This window comes from Petaurus breviceps, unplaced genomic scaffold, assembly GCF_028583685.1.
Source record: "Petaurus breviceps papuanus isolate PSGF00001 unplaced genomic scaffold, PetGlider_PUasm1.0 90769, whole genome shotgun sequence".
Classification (NCBI taxonomy): domain Eukaryota; kingdom Metazoa; phylum Chordata; class Mammalia; order Diprotodontia; family Petauridae; genus Petaurus; species Petaurus breviceps.
Genome location: NW_027187341.1, coordinates 5,771,730 through 5,782,911, shown reverse-complemented (window position 1 = coordinate 5,782,911; position 11,182 = coordinate 5,771,730).

The window sequence follows — 11,182 nt, the reverse complement described above, 5'->3', positions numbered from 1 at the left end:
TCTCTCCGTGAACTGTGGAGCTTCTGAAATCTTCTTATCCTTGCAACTTTTTTCTCTCTAGGTTTTTCGGTTTTCACTCTCTCTTGTTTCTCCTCCCTCCTATATGATTGCTCCCCCCCCCCAGTCTCCTTTGCTAGATTTTCTTCTGGGTCACATTCTAATCATTGATGTCCCTCAGGGTTTGTTCTTGAGCCTTGTTTTCTTCTCCCTCTATACGACTTAGTGATCTCTTCAAGTTCTATGGACTCAATTATCTCCATGCTAATGATTCTCAGATGTACCTATGTTCTCCTACCCTCTCTGCAAAACTCCAGTCTTTCATCTCCAACTCCCTTTCAGATATCTTGCACTAGATGTCCAGTAGACATCTTAACTCAGCACATCCAAGATTGAACTCATTATTTTCCCCAAACCTCTCCATCTCCAACCTTCCTGGTTATTATTAATAGCACCCCCATCCTCTTAGTCCTTCTTGAAACCTAGTCCCTGAGACTTGACACCTAGATGTTGTCTTCCACTCATCTTCTGCTCGTCACACTTAATCTGTTGCCAAGACTTGTGTATTTCAACTTTGCAGTATTTCTTGAATGTGGCCCTTTCTGTTCTCTGATGCTGCTACTGCCTGGTACAGACCCTAATTACCTCATGATTGGACTAAGTATAAGTATCTACTGGTGGGTCTGCCTGCATTAGGTCCTTTTCCTCTCTAACCCATCCTCCATTCAACTGCCAAGATGATTTTCTTCAGGTACAGGTATGACTGTGTCACCCACCCCCACACCCTAATAAAAAACTTCTAGTGGTTCCATGTCACCTCCAGAATCAAGTACAAAATCTTCTGTTTGGCTTTCAAAGTCTTTCATAACCTAAGCCTTTCCTTCCTACCTCACTTCTTACATCTACTCCCTGATACTTTGATCCAATGACACTGACCTTGTTGGTACATGAAAAAAGATACTCTATGTCAGCTTTTTCACTTATAATCTGTATGACCTTAGGTTATTGCATAATATCTGGGAGCCTCTTTTCTCATCCATAAAATTAGAATGCATGATGTCCAGCTCTAAATCTGTGATCCAATAATGATCTCTGAGGTCAATATTTCAAATTTTCTTTGGCTATTACCATCTTTCAAAACCATTAGTTTGACACATTGGCTCATTCCATTCTTCCCATTTAATTATATCCCTTATCACCACACAATTTTTAGTAAATAATCTCTTGAGTATATTTTAAGCCACCCAGAGTGATAAAGGGGTTTTTGGTAATAGTTGTCTAGGAATGAAGGTACATTTTTAATAACTAGATTATTAAGATGCAAATTCTACTTTTTGTTCTTATAAATGATTTATGATGAACTCCAAACATCAACAAAATTAAGTATATTTATTGAGTATTTATTCATGAACAAATGAATTTGAGCATATAAAATGTCCCTAACAACCCATCAATTATTTTCCTTTGTGTCTTCTTTGTTAGAACAGTTTTTGTATTCATCCCTATATACATCAGCATACATTATTTCTTTAACATAATCATAGTCATTATAAGCTTTATTTTTCTGGTTCTACTTTCTTTGTTTCATTTTATTTAAAACAGGTCATTCCATATTCCTTTAGGTTCTTCATACTTATCAATGTTAATCATCCTATCACATTTCTTGATTACATTAATATAACATAATTATTTCACATATTCTGTGTTTTCTTGTCATAAAAATAACACTTTTTATGAATATCCTTAAACATATAGCATTCCCCTACTCACCTGTTTCTTCTTTTTGATAATGTCCTTGTCTATGCCTCTTAAAATTATTCAACTTTGAAAGCATAATCCAGATGCCTCTCCCTCTGCCAAACTTTCCATGATTCTTCCAATTATTAGTGATCTCTCTGCTCAAATTGCCTTTTATTTATTGATGAATTTACACATTGTATCCTCACAATAAAAGAGATGGGGTGGGGGTCTAATTCCTTTATATTCTTATACTTTCTTTGACACTCTTCAATGTACTATTCTAGGTGCCTGGTAACTTTTTATTTGATTGAACTGAATTGACTCTCAGGGTATATTCATAAAAATCAATCAATAATAATAAAAAAAAACATTTAGTAAGTATCTACCATGTACCAGGAACTATGTTAAGTGCTGGTGATACAGAAAGTGGTAAAAGACAGTCCCTGCCCTCAAGGACCTTACAATTTAATGAGGGAGGCAGCATGCAAAAACATATATTCAAACAAGTTCCATATAGGATATAGGGGGAAAATAGGAAAAAATCAACAGAGGGAAGGCACTTTAGTATTAAAAGGGGTTGGGAAAGACTTCCTGCAAAAGATGAGATTTTGGTAGGGGCTTAAATGAAGCCAGGGCCATCAGTTTGTGGAGTTGAAGAGGGAGTTCCAGGAATGGAAGACAGAGAAAATGTCCAGAGCTTAGAGGAGTGTGTCAATCATGCAACAGCTAGGAGGCCATTGTCACTGGATAAAAGAGCACATGGTTAGTCAGAGTAAAGTGTACAAAGCCTGGGTGCTAGGCTCTGAATGCCAGGCATGGTGCTTTGTATTTGATCCTGGAGGTGATAGGGAGTCACTGGAATTATGTGTGTGTGTGTGTGTGTGTTGTTGCTTAGTCATTTCAGTTGTGTTTTATTCTTTGTGACCCCATTTGGGGTTTTCTTGGCAAAAGTATGGGAATGGTTTGCCATTTCCTTTCCTAGCTTATTTTACAGACAAATGACTTGCCCAGGGTCTCCTAGCTAATGAGTATCTGAACCTAGATGAACTCAGGTATTCCTGTTTCTAAGTTTAGCATGTGCCACCTAGATATCCATATGTGCATGTTCATACATACATAAATATATACATATACACACATATATCTATGTATAGTATATACTTGTGTGTACCATGTCTCCATGGACAGAATGTTCTGGCCTTGAGCTCAAGCATGTTACATTATTTTATTTTTATCACCAGGACCTAATGCAGTGTTTGACACAAAGTAGATACATAGTGAAAGCTTGCTAATTGATCCACAATTTATTGATTTATTTGTTGCTGGTATTTTAAATTTATTACTTTTTACTTATTTATATTTATATTATAAATATATATATATATATATATAATTATATATTATATACAATACATATAACAATATATGCAATCTATATATAATTGCATATAGTATATTTGTATAACTTTTTATTTATTTAAAATATGTCCTATTTTGTATCTTTCAGTTTTGATTTGTCTTTTGTAAATTTTTTTTGTTTGCATTTATTATTCTGTTGATTACCTTTTCTTTTTCTTGCTCTTCTAATGATGTTTCAGCATACATGTCTGAACAAGTTTTATCCTAGGATATTTCTTATAGAAGATTTTTTTTATTATGTTTGAGTCTTATTTCCTCATCTGTGGGATAGTATATGTATTATTTTCCTTCTTTTTGTTTTTGGGGTTTATAGAAGAGAGCTAAAGATTTGCTTTTTTATGCTATTATTCATATAGGATTCTGCCTCTGGATCTCTTTATTATTTACTTTTCCACTCTGCCTTTTATTCCATTCATCTTTTTTCTTTCATGTAAGAACAATTGTTTTGCTCTTTTAGTAGCCTCCAGACTTCCTTGCAGTGGATGCTCCTCTGTCATTTTTTGTCTCTTTTACAAGCTTTGTCTTCTAGGTTAGAAAGCAGAGGTGGCTTTTCCTGTCAGCCAGAGGTCAGGTGGTTGATGCCTGAAAGTAGCCAAGTTGGATGTGGCAGTGGTGGCCACTGATGAGGCAGAATGCTGGTAATGACTACATGTCTGAATGTTAACAGCTGGACAGTGAGATATTTTAAAAAGACACTGGGTTTGGTGTCAGAAGACATTCATTTGCATACTAGTTTTCTAGGAACATTTCCAGCAAAGCTGGCTCCCTTGATGTTTTGTTTTGTTTTTGTTTTGTTTTTTTACCACGTATTTTTCATATTATATTTTGGCCATTTCAGATACATCCATCCATTGATTGGTTGAAGAGTACATTCATTAATTCATTCAACAACTAATGATTATGTATTTTTAAATTTTATAATAATTCCTTCCTTTCAATAATATGTTTTGCCTGAGGTCACAGTATAAATAAGGGATTTAGAAGTTATTTTCATTCCTTTGAAACAATATCATGTGTTAATATAATTTTCATTGCCTCTGCTTGAAATCCAAATCAAATGATTTTATTTGAATAAGCACTTATTTTGATAAAAATAACTATCAAACAGGGATAAAAGTAAAGTTGAAAATTATAATTTAATTATTGAGATAACAGTGACCTGAATCTACTCCCAGATATTTAGGATGAGCTTTTCTCAAAATGCTTAAAAACAACACACACACACACACACACACACACACACACACACACACACACACACAAATTTCATCTACAGTGTGTTCTGTTTATGGAAAAATCCCTTGTTGCTCCTCTCTAATAACTTTTTTTCAAAACAAATTTTGATTGATAAACTTTGCTTCCTAATAAGTTTTTTATTTTACTTTAATAATTTATTTTTGGTTTTCAACATTCATTTCCACAAGATTTTAAGTTACAAATTTTCTCCCCAACTGTCCCTTACTCCCCACTCCAAGAAAGCAAGCCTATTGAATATACCTTCCCCCAATCTGTTTTCTCTTATATCCTACCCCATCCCCACCCCTAACTTTCTAGTAGGGTAAGATGAATTTCTATACACCAGTGTCTGTATACCTCATTTCCCATTTGCATGTAAATATTTTTTAACATTTGTTTTTAAAACTTTGATTTCCAGATTCTTTCCCTTCTTCCCTCCTCACCCACCCCCACTGGAAAGATAAGCAATTCAATATAGGTTGTACATGTGTAGTTATGCAAAACATTTCCATAGTAGTTATATTGTGAAAGACTAAATCTATTCCCCTCTATCCCATTCCACCCCCTTGTAGCAGCAAGCACCCCAGCATCCCCAGGATGGCTGACAACACAGGTACTTAGATCTGCTTTTCTAAAGGAAAGCAACTGAGTATGGGTTAACAATCTTACTTTAATCAATCAAACATATCATTTACCTAGTTCAGGGGAAAAAATCTGCACCCCGAACTTCAGAGTATACAGACAGAAGATACAAGAAGACAGAGAAACATTTCAAACAGACAGACCTCCAACTGTCTGACTATAACATCCATACCTAGTCACAGTTACCAGAGAGAGAAGCATCAACATCTGGGTTTTCAAAGCTGAGGGGATCTCAATGGTTACCCAGAGTTTCATCTGGTCAAATTACACAACACTTCTCAAAGTGAGCCCCAAAGCAAAGCCTACCATCAGGGTTTATATAGCCTTCTCTTGGCTCAGATAATGTAACAACCCTCTTGACCCACTGGCCAATGAAAAACTATCTCCTGAAAAACAAGCCTCCCACCACAGGCTCCAGCTGCACTTAAGCCTATCAAAGGGCCTAGGGGCAGGGAAGATCTTAAATTTACATTCTCATTACACCCCTACTAATTCCATTTTCTCCTTTGATCCTGTCCCTTTTCAACAGTGTTTGCTTTTAACTACCCTCTGCCCCAGTCTCCCCTCCCTTCTATCATCCCCTTCCCCCCCTACTTTCCTCTAGAATAAGATACCCAATTGACTGTGTATGTTATTTTCCCTTGAGAAAATTCAATAAGAGCAAGGTCTACCCATTTCTTTTCACCTTCCTGCTCTTCCCCTCCATTGTAACCATTTTCTCTTGCCTCTTTATATAAGATAATTTACCCTTTTCTATCTCTCACTTTCTACTTCTCCCAATATATTCTATTCTCATCTCTTAATTTTATTTTTTAGATATCTTCCCTTACTATTCAACTCATCCTGTGCCCCCTGTGTATGTATACATGCACACACATATACACACACTTACATATATATATTTATAGAGACATATACCCTCCTGTAAATACATATTTGTGTGTGTGTGTGTGTATTTCTTTCAACTATCCTCATAATGAGACAGGTCTCATGAGTTACATTTAGCATTTTTCTAATGTAGGAATGTAAATAGTGCAACTTTAATGAGTTCCTTATGATTTCTTTTTCCTGTTTACCTTCTCATGCTTCTCTTGCTTCTTGTATGTGAAAGTAAATTTTACTGTTCATCTCTGTTTATTTTTTTAAATCAAGAATGCTTGAAAGTTCTCTATTTCACCAAACACCCATATTTTCCCCTGAAGTATTATATTCAATTTTGCTGGGTAGATGATTCTTGGTTTTTATCCTAGCTCCTTTGATCTCTGGAATATCATATTTCAAGCCATATGATCCCTTAATGTAGAAGCTGCCAGATCTTGTGTTATCCTAATTATATTTCACAATATTAAAATTGTTTCTTCCTGACTGCTTGCAACATTTTCTTCTTGACCTGGGATCTCTGGAATTTGGCTATAATATTCCTAGGAGTTTCTTTTTTTGTGATCTTTTTCAAGAGGCAATTGGTGAATTCTTTCCATTTCTATTTTTCCCTCTAGTTCTAGAATATCAGGACAATTTTCCTTGAGAATTTCTTGAAGGTGGTTTCTAGGTTCTTATTAAGATCATGGCTTTCAGGTAATCCAATAATTTTTAATTATCTCTCCTGGAACTATTTTCCAGGTCAGTGGTTTTTCCAATGAGATATTTCACATTGTTTTCTTTTTTTTTTCATTTGTTTGGATCTGTTTTATAATACCTTGATTTCTCATAAAGTCATTAGCTTCCATTTGCTCCAATATAATTTTGAAGGAATTATTCTCTCCAGTGAGTTTTTGAAATTCCTTTTCCATCTGGGCAATTTGGCTTTTTAAGGCAGTTTTCTCCTCTTTGGCTTTTTGGGCCTCTTTTGCTATTTGAGTTTGTCTATTTTTTAAGGTGCAATTTTTTTCAGTATTTTTTTGATCTCCTTTAGCAGGCTGTTGACTGGCTTTTCATGATTTTCTTGCATCATTCTCATTTCTCTTCCCAATTTTTCCTCTAATTCTCTTACTTGATTTTCAAAGTCCTTTTTGGATTCCTCTATGGCCTGCAAGCAATTCGTATTTTTCTTGGAGGCTTTTGATACAGGAGTTCTGACTTTGTTGTCTTCTTCTGGTTCCATATTTTGGTCCTGTTTACCCCCCAAAAAACATTCTATGATCTGATAGCACTTCCTCTGTTTGCTCATCTTGCCAGCCAATTACTTGATTTCTGAGCTCTCTGCCACAGTAGAACTCTGCTTCCAGAATGGAGAGAGCTGCGTCCCAAATTTCTGGGGGTTTTGCAGCTGTTGTCAGAGCTATTGAAAGAGCTATGAGGAGGGCTCTCTCTCTACAGCCACCATGAGTTCTGGCACTCTGGTGTTCCTAACCCCAGGATTACCACCCAAGACTCTGACCCAGATCCAAGCAGGATCTGATTATCCTCTGAATGGTCACTTGGTCCACTACAATCTGCAGGCCAGGAGCTCCAGAGGCAACCACGGGTCAACAGCTGCAGTCTCCATGCAACTGCAACCTCTGTTGTCCCATGGCCATGGGTACCACCATGTTCTTTTCTCACCCAGTTGCAACAGAGTTCCCTTATGACCTTTTATTTTCCCTTTGGCATTTATGGTTTGAGAAGTGTGGAAACTGCCACAGCTGTGGTTCATTCTCCTGAAGTTTTCTCCTGCTGGTCTGGTCCTCATGTCTGGGCCCACACAGTTCATGTGGTACTGTGCTCAGCTCCCAGTCTGGTGCAATAGACACTTCCTGTTGGCCTTCCAGGCTTCCTTCAGGAGGAGATTTGTTTCTCTCTGTCACTTTGTAAGTTATATAGCTCTACAATTTGTATAGTCTTTTTTTTTTTTTACAGGTTTTGCTGGTGGTTGGACTAGCAGCTAAAGCATTTCCTGTTTTACTCCACCATCTTGGCTCCTCCCTCAAGGAAGATTTTTATGGCTATGTTTTATGCTGAAATAGTATAATATTAAGTATATTCAAATCTGAGCTGACGTTATAACTTCTTCATATTTCTAAAAGACATTTCAAGATAAAATATTTCTGATTTGATATTAATACAAATTTGTGTTCCATTAAACATCATAAATTCATACAAATAAGTGGATCTCAAATTATCCCCACTTATTATTTATATGATAGGTATAAGAAGTACTTAAGATAAATCTTAATCTACTACCTGATCTCAAGACAATTTTAATATCATTATGTTTGGGAGAATATTTTTAACTTTTTATTGCAAACTGTGAAGATAAATACCTAGAATTGTGTTCCATTTTTTTTTCCATGTCTACAAATAAACACTTCTAGAAAAAGTTTCTTCAACTCTATAAATTATGGGCTTCCAAATTGTTTGTATTAAGTTTGCTCACTTCAGCTTCTTCATGATGATGTCCACACACAATATGAAATGAAAAATTTATCATATTCTATTTGAAAATTGCAAAAGACAAAAAAATAAACAGCCCAAACTGGAGCAGACTAGAAAAGAAGAGAATATCCAAGGAAACAAAACTTCCCTCTTTATTTTCTTTATGCTAGGTGAATTGTCAATATTAATTTGCAAACCATAACAGGAGAACAAACTGAAGAAGGGATAAAAAAAATGACATTCCAACTGTGAAACTGAATCGTTTTCATGGGAAAATAATTTGCTTTTATGTTCTCTAAATTTTAAAAACCTGAATTAAAACCAATTGAATATTCCAGTCTTTCCCCTTATTACTTCATTCCAATTGCTTTCCTTCACCCATTACCATTGCTTCTCTCATACTGCTGGCTCAACCTGTATCTAAATTAAAATTGCCTCCTTTTTGCTGCTAGCTATTCTAAACTCATTCACTAAATTCTTTTCAAAATAATTTACATGTTTCAGTCATGAGTCTTCTTTTCTTATGGCTATCTAATATTTCACCTTCTTCTAAATAACATGTAAATGATAGAGAAGAGCCTTCAAAAGTTCTTCATTAGCTATCCGCAGCCTAAATGTGGAATATTAGAAATTCTAATAATTCCCAATTTCCTTTTCTACATTCCAGCCTATTCAAAATTTTTCCTCCTGCTCCCATCAAAAGAGTTAGCACTTCTATATTTAAGGAGGATTGTATATGAATTCTGTACTGCTTGCTTTTTTAAATGTATAATAATGTCACCTCTCATCTATTTGTTTGTACTTCCTTCTGAACATACTTCCCTTTTTCCCATGTACTTTTTGAAAATGTTTCAATGCTCTTTTCTTTCTTTTGTTCTTTGTTTTTGCCTCAGCAATGTCCTTCCACTAATTATAACCAGAAAAAAGAAACCTTCTACAAATAAACATAGTGAAGCAAAATTAATCAATACCTTATACATATGCAAAAACATATATATCTGTTCATGAGCAGGATTTGGGTGACGTGCTTTCTTTTAGATTTTCTGGAGGCATGAATGGTTACTATTTTGATTAGAGTTCTTAAGTATTTGAAACCCATTTTTATTCACAATATTGTTGGCATTATATAAATTGTCCTATTCACTCTGATCATTTTACTTTGAGTTGGTTCCTACTTCCCAGGATTCTCTGAAATTGTCATTGCTTTTTGTCATTTCTTTTAGTGTATTTTTTTTTATTTTTGGGTTTGTATTTCAAAGTTCCTATTTTGCTCTGTTGCTTTCACTACAATGCTTCTAAGTCCTCTAATCCATTAAAGACCCATTTCCCCTGTAGGATAATATTGAGGTTTTCAGCAAAAGTTATTTTTTGTTGGAATTCTAGATCCTTTTCCTTTTGGAAGTAATGAATTTTAAGGTCTCTTCACTTTTATTGTAGAAGCTACCAGGTCTTGTGTCACCCTGACTGTATTTCTTTGGTACTTGAACTTTCTGGATGCTTATAGTAATTTTTGTTTTACATCAAGCTCTGGATTTTTGCTATGATCTTTCTGAGATTTTTTTTTCTTTTGTATTTACATTCAGGAAGTACTCTGCTGACTGCCTTTGCTTTACTCTCTGATTCTAATATATCCCTGTGTTTTCCATTCACGATTTTTAAAAAATATACTGTCTATATTGTTGTTGTTTTAATAGTAGCTCTCAAGGAATCTAATGATTCTTAAATTTGCTCTCCTTGACCTGATTGACAGGTTGTTTTTAGTATTGTTTTCATAAGATCATATTTTTTTCAATCTTTTAATTTTGCTCTAATATTTCTCACTGTCCAATAAAGACAATGATTTCTATTATTATTCTATTATTACTTGGTCCAATCTGATTTTTAGGGAACCCATTACTTGGGAGAGGTTAACTTCTTTTTATTCTAAGCTATTTAATCTCCTTCTGATATTTTTCTTTCATATAAATACAGATGTATACATGTGTGTGTATATATGTATATATACATACAAACATATATAATCTTATTTCATTTCTTCTAGGTATTCAAGGAGTCCTTGTAGATTTTATGTATATATATGTACACATATATAATATATGCACACATGTATGTATGTATGTATATATACACACACTTACATGCCTATATATGTATATGTGTGTGTGTTCTTTGAATCTCTGCTTAGAGTTATGGAATTACTACTCTTTCCTTCTAGCTTGGATTCTTGGCTATTTTATGATTTAATATAATTCTTTCTAATAGTCTGTATCTTCTTTGGTTTACTCATCTGCCTAGCTTAAGTTATTGTATAAGAACCAGCTTCTTGGTATAAGAACCAGTTTATAGTAGAACCAGGCACTGTCTTTTGTCAAACTTTTAAGTTGTGTAGTCAGTTCTATGTGTTCTCTACCTGGATTACCCAGATTTTTTCTCTGACCTCCATCTTCCAGAATTATCTGTGACCATTCCCTTCAATCTTTGAAGATTAAAGTGGTGGATCTTCAGGACCCTCAGTGGTACCATCCATCCATCCATCCATCCATCCATCCATCCATCCATCCATCTCTATCTATCTATCTATCTTTCTATCTATCTATCTATCTATCTATCTATCTATCTATCTACCTATCTATCATCTATCTATCTTATCTATCTATCATCTATTTATCCATCTATCTGTCTATCTACCTCTGTCTAAATGTCTATCTAATATAAGAATTATATTAATTTAAATATTATGTTAGAGAGAGAGATAGATAGATAGATAGATAGATAGATAGATAGATAGATAGATAGA